Raw genomic sequence first — 11,956 nt, forward strand, 5'->3', positions numbered from 1 at the left:
AGGGACAGTGTCAGGGCCTGAGCTAGGATGAGCCTCCAGGCCTCAGTTTGGGACAGGTTCACAGCCTTGAGACTAATTTCAGGACGTTATTTAGGGACAGCATCAGGGATTTAGTTAGCATAACAGTAGGCATTCCTACAAGCACCCTTTAAGCCAACACACGCAGATGCAGAAGGAAACCATACACGCTGGTATAAAGGAATATTCCGCAGAAGTTGAGTACATTTTGTTTAAGGTCAGTAAGAGTTTAAACATTATTTTTTTCAGAAAACTCTATTCAGAAGATGAAAGAATTTCATCCTAAAGAATCTCTTTAGATAAATTTGACATTAGCAACGGACAAGGTTACATTCAGGTCTAGGGCTAGTGTCAGGTAATGACCTAGGTTTGGAATCAAGCCCTTAGGTACTTAGAGAATCAGGGCCTAATTTAAGACCTGTGCCAGGGCTTCGGGTAGGGACAGCGTCAGAGCCTGATATAGGGAGAAGGTGAGGGCCTGAGTGAGGCCCCTAGATGCAGACACTGTCAGGGCATGACTTAGGAGCAGCATTCAGGGCGTTTGTGGAGTCAGCATTCGGGTCATGGTGAAAGACATGAGCAGGGCCTGAGTGAGTCAGAGAATCGAGGCCTCAGTTAGGGAAATCTTGAGGTCCTGAGTTAGGCACAGCCTCTCGTCTTCAGTTAAGGACAGCGACAGGCCTTTCTTTGGGACTGTGTCTGGTGGGTGGATAGAAATGTGTCAGGATATTAGCTCAGGATAGTGTCCGGATTTTCATTATTGACTGCAGAAGGTCCCATGTTAGGGACAGATTCTGGGCCTTAGTGAGAGATAGGGTGAAAGTCTTAGTTAGGATCAGTGAGCGACTTAGTTAGGGAGAGTATTAGGGTTTCAATTAGGATAAGATGCAGGACATTAGCTTGGGACAGAGTCACGATCCGAGCCAGGGATAGTGTCAGCCAATGACCTGGGTTGGTGTCAAGACCTTAGTTACTTAGAGAATCAGGGCCTAATTTAGGACCTGTGTCAGGGTTTCGGGTAGGGACAGCGTCAGAGCCTGACTTAGGGAGAACATCTAGGCCTGAGTGCGGCCTAGTGTCAGCCCACTAGCTGGAGACACAGGGCATGACGTAGGAATAGCATCAGGGCCTTTGTTGGGTCAGCATTCGGGTCATAGTGAAAGAAATGAGCAGGGCCTGTGTTAGTCACAGAATCAAGGCCTCAGTTAGGGAAAGTTTCAGGGCCTGAGTTAGGCACAGCCTCAGGTCTTCACCTAAGGACGGCAACAGGCTTTCTTTTGGAAAGTATCAGGACAGTGGATAGAAAGGAGTCAGGGTAATAGCTCAGGACAGTGTCCGGATTTTAGTTATTGATTGCAGCAGGGACCATTAGGGATATATTCTGGGTGTTGGTGAGAGATAGTGTGAAGGCCCTTGTTAGGTTTAATCAGGGCTTAGTTAGGGATACTATTAGGGTTTCATTTAGGATAAGATGCAGGACATGAGCTTGGGACAGAGTCAGGTTCCGGGCCAGGGATAGTGTCAGGAAACGACCAAGAGAAAGCGTTAAAACCTTAGTTATTGAGAGCATCGGGGCCTGACTTAGGACCAGAGTCAGGCCCTAAATCACGACCACTGCCCTGGCTTCATATAAGGACAGCATCAGAGCCTAAGTAAGGTACAGCCCAAGTGCCTAAGTGAGGCCTATCTTTAGGATCTGAGTTAGGGAAAGTGTCAGGGCATGACTTAGGAGCAGCAGAAGGGCCTCTGTGGGATCAGCCTGAGGGTCTTCATTAAAGACATTATCAGGGCCTCTGTTAGGGAGAGCCTCAGGACCTCATTTTCGGACAGCATCAAGGCTTACTTTGGGTCAGTTTCAGGACCTTGGTAAGACCTGGGTCAGGATATTAACTCAGGATAGTATCAGGACTTTAGATATTGGCGGCAGTAGGGCCTTAGTTAGAGTCAGTGTCAGGGTCTGAGTTAGGAATATCATTATGGCCTTTGTCAGGTATAGTGTCAGGGAGTGAGCTAGGAGTAGTGTCAGGGTCCGAGTTACGTGTAATGTCAGGGTCTTGGTTAGGGACAGTGTCAGCGCCTGGTTTAGCACGAGTCTCCAGGCCGTAGTTAGGGAGCGGTTCACAGCATCGGGAGTAATTTCAGCGCCTTATTTATGTTCAGCATCAGGGATGATTTAGTTAGCATAAGAGGAGCCATTCCTGCAAGAACCCTGAAGGCCAACACACAAGAATGTAAAAGTGAACCATGCACGCTGCTATGAAGGAATATTCCACAGCAGTTGAGTACACTTTGTTTAAGGTTAACAAGAGTTTAAAAATTATTGTTTTAAGAAACCAATATTCATATGATGAAAGAATTTCATCGTAAAGAATCTCTTTCCCTAAACTTGACATTAGCTAAAGTCAAGATTAGATTAAGGTCTAGGGGTAGTGTCAGTTAATGACCTGGATTTGGTGTCAAGACCTTAGTTACTTAGAGAATCAAGGCCTAAAATTTAGGACCTGCGTCAAGATTTTCGGTAGGGACAGATTCAGACCTGACTTATGGAGAACGTCAAGGCCTGAGTGAGGCCTAGCGTCAGCCCCCTAGCTGCAGACACAGTCAGGGTATGACTTAGGAGCAGCAGAAACACCTTGGTTGGGTCAGCGAAAGGTCATAGTGAAAGACATGAGCAGGCCTTGAGTGAGTCACAGAATCAAGGCCTCACTTAAGGAAAGCTTCAGGGCCTGAGTTAGGCACAGCGTCAGGTCTTCATTTAATTACACCGACAGGTTTGGGACAGTGTCAGGATGGTGCATAGAAATGTGTCAGGAAATTACCTCAGGACAGTGTCCGGATTTTAGTTATTGATTGCAACAGGTCCCATGTTAGGGACAGATTCTTGGCTTTAGTGAGAGATAGTGTCAAGGCCTTTGTTCGGATTAGTCAGGGCTTAGTTAGGGATACTATTAGGGTTTCATTTAGGATAAGATGCAGGACATGAGCTTGGGACAGAGTCAGGTTCCGGGCCAGGGATAGCGTCACGAAATGACCCAGGAAAAGCGTGAAGACCTTCGTTATTGAGAGCCTCAGGGCCTTACTTAGGACCAGCGTGAGGGCCTAAATCAGGACCACTGCCAGGGCTTCCTATACAGACAGCGTCAGAGCATAAGGAAGGTACAGCCAAAGGGCCTAAGTGAGGCTTATGTTTAGGGCCTGAGTTCGGGACACTGTCAGGGCATGACTTAGGAGCAGCAGAAGGGCCTCTGTGGGATCAGCGTGAGGGTCTTCACTAAAGACATTATCAGGGCCTCTGTTAGGGAGAGCCTCAGGGCCTCATTTTCAGACAGCATCAAGGCTTACTTTGGGTCAGTTTCAGGACCTTGGTAAGACCTGGGTCAGGATATTAACTCAGGATAGCATCAGGACTTTAGATATTGGCGGCAGTAGGGCCTTAGTTAGAGTCAGTGTCAGGGTCTGAGTTAGGAATATCATTATGGGCTTTGTTAGGTAATAGTGTCAGGGACTGAGCTAGGAGTAGTGTCAGGGTCCGAGTTACGTGTAATGTCAGGGTCTTGGTTTGGGACAGTGTCAGGGCCTGGTTTAGCACGAGTCTCCAGGCCGTAGTTAGGGACAGGTTCAGAGCATCGGGAGTAATTTCAGCGCCTTATTTATGTTCAGCATCAGGGATGATTTAGTTAGCATAAGAGGAGCCATTCCTGCAAGAACCCTGAAGGCCAACACACAAGAATGTAAAAGTGAACCATGCACGCTGCTATGAAGGAATATTCCACAGCAGTTGAGTACACTTTGTTTAAGGTTAACAAGAGTTTAAAAATTATTGTTTTAAGAAACCAATATTCATATGATGAAAGAATTTCATCGTAAAGAATCTCTTTCCCTAAACTTGACATTAGCTAAAGTCAAGATTAGATTAAGGTCTAGGGGTAGTGTCAGTTAATGACCTAGATTTGGTGTCAAGACCTTAATTACTTAGAGAATCAAGGCCTAATTTAGGATCTGGGTCAGTGTTTTGGGCAGGGACAGATTCAGACCTGACTTATGTAGAACGTCAAGGCCTGAGTGAGGCCTAGCGTCAGCCCCCCAGCTGCAGACACTGTCAGGGCATGACTTAGGAGCAGCATCAGGGCCTTGGTTGGGTCAGCGAAAGGTTATAGTGAAAGACATGAGCAGGGCTTGAGTGAGTCACAGAATCAAGGCCTCGGTTAAGGAAAGCTTCAGGGCCTGAGTTAGGCACAGCCTCAGGTCTTCACTTAAGGATACCGACAGGGCTTTTTTTGGGACAGTCAGGATGGTGCATAGAAATGTGTCAGGAAATTACCTCAGGACAGTGTCCGCATTTTAGTTATTGTTTGCAGCAGGGACCATTAGGGACAGATTCTGGGCCGTAGTGAGATATAGTGTTAAGGCCTTAGTTAGGATTAGTCTGTGCCTTTGTCATGGAGTGTATTAGGGTTTCAGTTAGGAAAAGACAGGACATTAGCTTGGGACAGAGTTAGGTCCGTTCCAGGCATAGTGCCAGAAAATTATTGAGAGCATCAGGACCTTAGTTAGGCCCAGTGACAGGGCCCTAAATCCGGACGTCTTCCAGCGTTTTGTATACAGATAGCGTCAGAGCCAATCTAAAGTACAGCTAAAGGGCCTAAGTGAGGCCTGTCTTTAGGGCCTGAGTTAGTGCCACTGTCAGGACATGTCTTAGGAGCAGCATAAGGGCCTCTGTGGGATCAATGTGAGGATCTTTGAAGACATTATCAGGGATTCTATTAGGGATAGCCTCATGCCCCCATTTATGGACAGCATCAAGGCTTACTTTGGGTCAGTTTCAGGAGCTTGGTAAGACCTGGGTCAGGATATTAGCTCAGGATAATGTCAGGACTTTAGATATTGTTGGCATCTGGGCCTTAGTTAATGACAGCGTCAGGGACTGAGTTAGGGAGAATTTCAGGGCCTTAGTTATGCTAGAGACTCCAAGACCTTCCCTGAGTTCTAAAGGGCTGATTCGAACAGTTGCTAATCATGGAAAGGAGGGACTGCACAGACCAAAGAAGAACAGAATAGAATGAACAGTGCAGCCTTGGGCCAAGATTCTGGTTTTGCCTCAAGGGATACAGTTAAGAGCATCTTTGGGCTCTTTAGCAACCTAAACCCCCCCACAAAATAGAAGATTTTAGTCTTCATTCCAGAGAAGGTCCTCAAGAGACCATCTGAGGTCAGGTTATATTTAGTTAAGGCCCTGTACACACAGTAATCCTTAGGACACCTGTCTCCTTAAACCATTGCTGTAAAACTCCTCACCAGATCCTCCTGCATTGGGACACACGGTTTTTGAGGGTCGGAGTTTTGTGTGTCCCCCTTTGGCTGCCAAAGGAGTAAAGCTATTCTTCTCTACTTCCTGCAAACCTCTCTCTCTGAGATTTGATTTGGCACTGGTGCACAGAGGTTGAGTTTTCGACATCAAATTTAGTACCCAATGTGGGGCTGACTTGGGGATCCCCCTGTGGGTCCCCTGACTTGATCGGACACTGAGATTTTCTCCACACTAGTCTCTTTCGAGAGAGTGTAAGGTTGGAGAATTCCTTTAGAGGCCAAACCACCTGGGACCCTTGCCTGGAAAGGCCAAGCCCCAGTCATCCCAGCAGTTAGAACTCTAGGGCAGGAGTAGATGGTGGAAGAGGAACCACCCTAGCAGCTGCCGAGGCCGTCTTTGCCTTGAGGACGTTCCTCTGTTCCTCCTGCCTGGACTGCCCTGAATGTCCTACTCCAAGGGATTATTTTGGGGAACCAGAAAAATAGCATTTGGGATGTTGCAGCACCTCAGCCAGTGTGTGGTAACTCCCCTGGCAAGCAGTCTGAGGTCCTTTTAGCCCTGTACATTTGGAGGAACCTTGGTTCCCATTTGGGTGACTTTTCATTCCAGGAAATCTCATTTGGAAGCTGAACCACTTGGACAGAGGTCACAGGCTAAGTTGAGACTTGGAAGCTGATTTGAGTCTTGTGCTGTTTGGTTGTTGGTTTCTCTTTGGTTTCTGGTTCCTTTGGTGTGAGGCTTCCATTGGTGTTTAGGATTTTGTTGTGTTCTTAGTCCGTGGTGTGAGTGTTCCATGGTTCAAACGTAAGAAGTGCTTCTTCTTCAGTTCCATCTGAGAGCCAATGGGCAAAATCCTGGCAGACTGGTCAACCTATAGTTGTAAACCTAAGAGTAAGAAAAGAATGAAATTCTATTGTAATTTTGTCTGGCCAATGTATGGATACATTCTTGAAAAATGAGGAAAGGTGGTCTTTGAATGATAGCCTAAATGACTATACTACCCTTCAGCTAGAGTTATTTTGTCACAGGAGGAGAAAGACAAAAGAAATTCCATACGTTCAAGCATTTATGAAACTACGTAATAAAGAAGGTGAGCGGCTAGGTAACAGGCTGATGGTACAAAGAGAAAAGAAAGTCACTTTGTACTAGAGCTCGTTGTGTCTGAATGCAGAAAAAAATAAGGGACAACATAAGATGGATACAGAAGGTGGTGAACATTTGTGAAAAGGGAACATGGAGGGAAGAGTTGTGCCTGACCACGATATTCTAAGATGGATTTTGTTGGAAGTGGGTTAGGGCAAGCCTGCATTTTGTTTCTCCCTCCAAAGTTTTCTTAGAATGCTGCTTTTGATTGTGAACAGCTGGTGAGTTCCTTTGCCTGTGTCTGTGATCTGTATTTTTGTTTGAAATCTCTTTACTTTGGTTCAGTGAATAAGTGTTTTTTGGCCAATTCTAACCGTTCTTTTGATCTCCAGCTAACTTTGGGATGCTTTAGAAGGCCCTTGAGCTATCTCAGAGAGAAATGTTTGATTAGTATATTAAATTACATGGAATTCCTAAAAATCTAGTATGTCCTGGTAAAATTGGAAGTCCTTCCCCTCAAGCTACTTAGGACTTGGAGCAATTGGATAAATGACACCTCTGTATTGAAGTGTGTATTTATGAAAGTTACTGTGTTGGCTTCATTTTGCCCCGATGTTTAAGAGGAAAGGAAAATTACATAGTGAAGTTATCAGAATGTAATGACTCATGATGTATCACTGTTTGCTTTAGGTCTACTGCTAAAAGCACATGTACAATGCTTGTGTGACAATTGGGTATGAATAATAAAATGTATGGCCTATAGAAAGCGTTTTGTCATTAACATACCTCTGAGCATGTTCGCGATACCTGATCAGTATTCCCCCAAAGTGGATTAACTAGGCAAATAACAAGGAGGCCTAGCACTGAGGGAAATGATCTACACCAGGGCCAAACAGCTGAATCATTCTGGCACTGAGGGATTGACATTTTGATCATCAGTGCTTTCTATTGAAAGACTTGGAATCAAAAGGAAAAAAACTTCACGTATTGAGGTGTGAGGAAATCTCTCTGGCTTATACATGGTTTAACTTAAATTATACTGACCAGAGTGGCCTGTTTTGTGGCCTTTTAGATACGAATTGTACATCTGCTTTGGCATTGAGGAAGGGAATGCATTTTACAGTCAAAAAGGAGTAGTAACTATGGTTCAGACATCCAAGATAAACCTAAGTGACCTTTGTAGATGTGATTTAGATGCATTCCTGAATTCTTTTTCTGTTTTCTTTTTAAGTTTTTTTTGGATGTGGACCATTTTTTAAGTCTATTGAATTTGTTACAATATTGTTTCTGTTTCATGTTTTGGTTTTTAGGCCACGAGGCATGTGAGATCTTAGCTCCCTGCCCAGGGCTCAAACCGGCACCCTCTGTGTTAGAAGGCGAAGTCTTAACCATTGAGCCACCAGGTAAGTCCCCGCATAACTGTATTGTTGAAATTGAATTTCTGAGCTACATCAGACTCAGGATGCCACTAGCCATTCTGAAAACAATGTCTGCTGGTAGCTGCAACCGTACGTTTTCAAGGACTCCTATCTTAACTATTAAATTTCAAACAGTGACTTTAGATCAGATACTATTAGAAAGATGAGACATATGTGTAGTGTTCAGTAGCTCCTGTTATGGATATGTCAATACTACATCAGAAGTTAAAACCTACTTAGGTAGAATTAGACAACTTGCTACGAAATCTCTCTGAAGTGCCAGTTCCAGACCAGGTTTCAGGCTTATTCTGCTGAATTCCTAAGGGGATGCACACTTTGGGATGGCATCAGGACTTTAGTAAGGACAGTGTCAGGACCATGGTAAGAGATGGATCAAGATATTAGCTCAGGATAGTGTCAGCACGTTAGTTATTGGCGGCAGCAAGGCTGATGTTAGGGACAGCTTTAGGGCCTTAGTTAGGGACAGCATCAGAACCTGAGATAGACCAAATATCAAGGCCTAGGCTAAGACTAGGGTCAGGGCCTTTGTTAGGGACAATGACAAGGCCAGGGTTAGGCCTAGCATGAGGATGTGAGTTAGGGACAACCTCAGGGCCTCACTTCGGGACAGTGTCAGGGCTTACTTAGGGAAAGGGTCAGTTAGGGTTAGGGTTAGGGCACAGGTTAGGATTAGGGTAAAGATTAGGCTATGGATACCAGTTAGGGTTTTAAGGGTTAGGGCATGGTTTAGGATTAGGGTATGGCTTAGGTTTAAGCATTTGGGTTAGGGTTAGGGCACAGGTTAGGATTAGGGTAAAGATTGGGGTATGGATACGTGTTAGTGTACGAGTTAGGATTAGCGTACAGGTTAGAGTTAAGTTTAGGGTTAGGGCACGGGTTAGGATTAGGGTATAGTTTAAGGTATGTCTATGGGTTAGAGTTAGTGTATGGGTTAGGTTTAGGGTATGCTTTAGGGTTGGGGTATTTATGAAACCTCTCCCACTCTCCCGATATCACTTAGCAGGTAAAGTAATATTATTTCGACTCCAGGAATGGAGAAGAATATAGACGCTAGGATAAGACAAATAACACACACATTATAAATAAATCTCATTAGGATTTTGTTTGTAACCAAATCTCATTAGGATTTTGTTTGTAACCTGTACATTAAAACACTAGTGCTTGGGAAATCTATTGGAGGCAGAAGCAGTAAAGGGTAGTTTTATGGGAATAACATCACAGATTTTCTGTAGAATACACAGATTTTGACTGGTTAGCAAGTCAAGGAGGCATGCTTTTGTTCTGAAGATATAAACCCTCTTCTAAATTGAGCTCTTATTGGAAGTTACACATTTTCTCTTGCTGTTGTATTGTTTTGTATTTGCATGATTATTCTGCTTCCATCTCCCTTGTTAAACCGTTGATTTGGGGAAGAGTGCCATTACTGAAAGGAGGTAACAGAATTTTTCTCAAAAACAGAAGGAAATGGTTCTCACCTAACTATTAAGAAATAATCTCTATACTGGTGTACTGACAGAATTATGATTCAGGGATAATAATCCTATGTTGTAACAAGGGAAATTTAAAAAGATTAAGGGAAAAGATAATATTTTACCACTTGCCATCCTTTCCCACTCTCTGAAATGACTAGTATAATGTGGAGAATTCTCATTTCATCTGTAAGGAATGCATGAATTAGCATATGGGGGTTTACAGACATGTACTGATACATATGAAATATATAATCACAAAATACCTAAGGAATACCAGGAGAGGTCGACTCAACACTCTGTAATAACCTACACGGGAAAGGATCCAAAGATGAATAGATTGATACATACATATGATGAACCAGATGCAGTACACCTAGAACACACACCACATTTTTATCCAATTGGCTGTGATACTAGATAACAATTAAATTTTAAAAAACACACAAGAAGTAAGGAGATATAAGCTCTTGGGGGTTTGCCCTGACACACTGCACTCTCATTTGCAGCCTACTAACACAATTTCCAGGAAGCCTCTGTTGCAGGAAAACCCAGAGTTGGAAATGGAGAAATGCTGCCGCCTTGTGGCCGTTTCCCGCAAGAGCGGCTTCAAACGCATAGCTATGGGTCACTTAACATTCATAAGGACTCAGGCCTCTAAAAGACACCTGCCCTCAAAAAAAAAAATGTCCTGAGCTCGGCCGTGGCCAAAAAAATTCAAAGCAGGCAAATGTGTCAAAGAGATAGTATGATAGAGGTAAGTTTTACTCACTCTTTATCAAAAAAAGGAAAATGGAGAAAAGCTCAACATCAGGAATGATCAGACTCCTCTAACCTACAAAAAGCTTTCAGCTCACCCAAGTTAACTACCGTCAGCCAAAAGACTACAAACAATAGATGCTGAAGGGGTTTTAGAGAACTCTGTTCCCTCTGTCTGAGGAGGACATGTCTAGTTGTAACAGCCAATAATGAGAACAGAAAGGAGCTGCGTTTTCAATTAAAAATTGAGCCACCCTTCCATCCAGAACACCCACAGCTGAGCCTCTCACCTGAGAAGACAGGCTGCAAGAGCTGCACTCCACGAGTTTTCACAGTAGCCAAGACACCGAAGCAACCCAAATGTCCATCAACAGATGAATGGATAAGAAGAGCTGGTCCGTGGACACAGTGGACTATTAGCCATGGAAAACAAGGAAACACTGCTCTTTGAGGCACCCGAGATGAGCCTAGAGATCATCACAGAACATGAGTTAAGTCGGAAAGCAAAAGGCATACCGTATGACATCACCTATAGGCGTTATCTAACAGCTGACACAAATGAACATATTTCCACAAAGAAAGACACTCACAGACTTAGAAAGCAAACTAAGCTTATGTAAAATGAAAGGTGGGGGGAATGGATAAATTAAGATTAGTGTCACCATATGTGTACAAATACGTATTAAATATATATATCAAACAGACCGACCATATAGCAAGGGAGGTCACCAGAACACTCTGCAATAATTTACATGGGAAGAGGATCTGTACAAGAATATATATATATATATATATAAAACGTACAAATGAACCAGATTCTGTACATATAGGACCAACAGTATTCTAATCATTACCCCGATTTAAACAAATTAAAAGAGCGAACAAGAAGTAATGTGACATACACTTCTGGGGTTTTTTCCTGGCACATTCCATTCTAATTGACAACCTGGGAACAGGACTTCCAGAAGGCTCTGCTGCCCTAGTAACCAGATGTGGGAATGTAGCAATGCTGACGCCTTGTGGCCGTTTCCCACAGCAGCAGCTTTAAAGTCAGTGCTAATGGTCACTCAATATTCACACCCATTGCAGGCTTGTAAATGACACCTGCCCTCCAAAACAAAATCCTGGGGTCGAAAATCGACCAAAAAAGTCCAAAGAGGGCAACCTTCCAAGAAGACAATTTCGAGAGGTTTATTGTACTCACGGGTTTTTTTTTTTCTGTTTTTGTTTAACAGAATAAAAAAAGGCGTGGAAAAATGCTGAACCTTAGGAATTATTAGACACGAAACTACACGTTAAAAAAACCTATCATGTCACACGACTCAGCATGGCCAGCAGCAAAACTTCTGCAAACAAGAAATGCTGACGGGGTGGTGAAGAAATGCGTACCCTCGGTTCTAAGTGGGACGTGGTAAGAGCCCCTAAGGAAAACACAGTGGAGTTGCCTGGAAAGGGTCAACATTGAGCGACCGTTCAATCAAGCATAGCCACTGCTGGGTCTATCACCTGAGAGGATGAGAATCAAAAAGACACGGGCTGGCAATCCTGCAATCCAGCAATGTTTACCATAGCCAACACTTGGAAGCAATGAAAATGCCCAGCCACAGAGGAATGCAGAAAGGAGCAGTGGTCCATGGACACAATGGAAGAGTACTCCAGTGAAAAGTAGAAATTCCATTTTAAAAACAGATATAAGTAAGGAGACATCAGCTTTGGGGGGTTTCTCCAGACACATCCCACCGTCATTGATAACCAAGGAACACCACTGGCAGGAAGGCCTGTTTCACTAGTTACCAGAGTGGGAAACGCAGAAATGCTGCAGCCCTGTGGCCGTTACCTGCAACGGCAGCTTGAAAACCCGTGCTAATGGTCACTTCGTG

General features: G+C 44.0%; 1 long non-coding RNA gene across 3 annotated transcripts in view; it reads left to right on the top strand.

Annotated features, from left to right (window-relative positions):
* LOC136794360 (uncharacterized) overlaps positions 1–11,553 on the top strand; it is a 90,432-nt gene extending 78,879 nt beyond the window's left edge. For all 3 annotated transcript variants that reach the window (XR_010841020.1, XR_010841019.1, XR_010841021.1), the window contains 2 exons: positions 7,720–7,812; positions 11,312–11,553. This is a non-coding gene — a long non-coding RNA (uncharacterized lncRNA). The remainder of the gene's footprint in view (positions 1–7,719; positions 7,813–11,311) is intronic.
* The last annotated feature ends 403 nt before the right edge of the window (positions 11,554–11,956 follow it).

The sequence above is a fragment of the Kogia breviceps genome, chromosome 6 (genome assembly GCF_026419965.1).
Source record: "Kogia breviceps isolate mKogBre1 chromosome 6, mKogBre1 haplotype 1, whole genome shotgun sequence".
Classification (NCBI taxonomy): Eukaryota; Metazoa; Chordata; class Mammalia; order Artiodactyla; family Physeteridae; genus Kogia; species Kogia breviceps.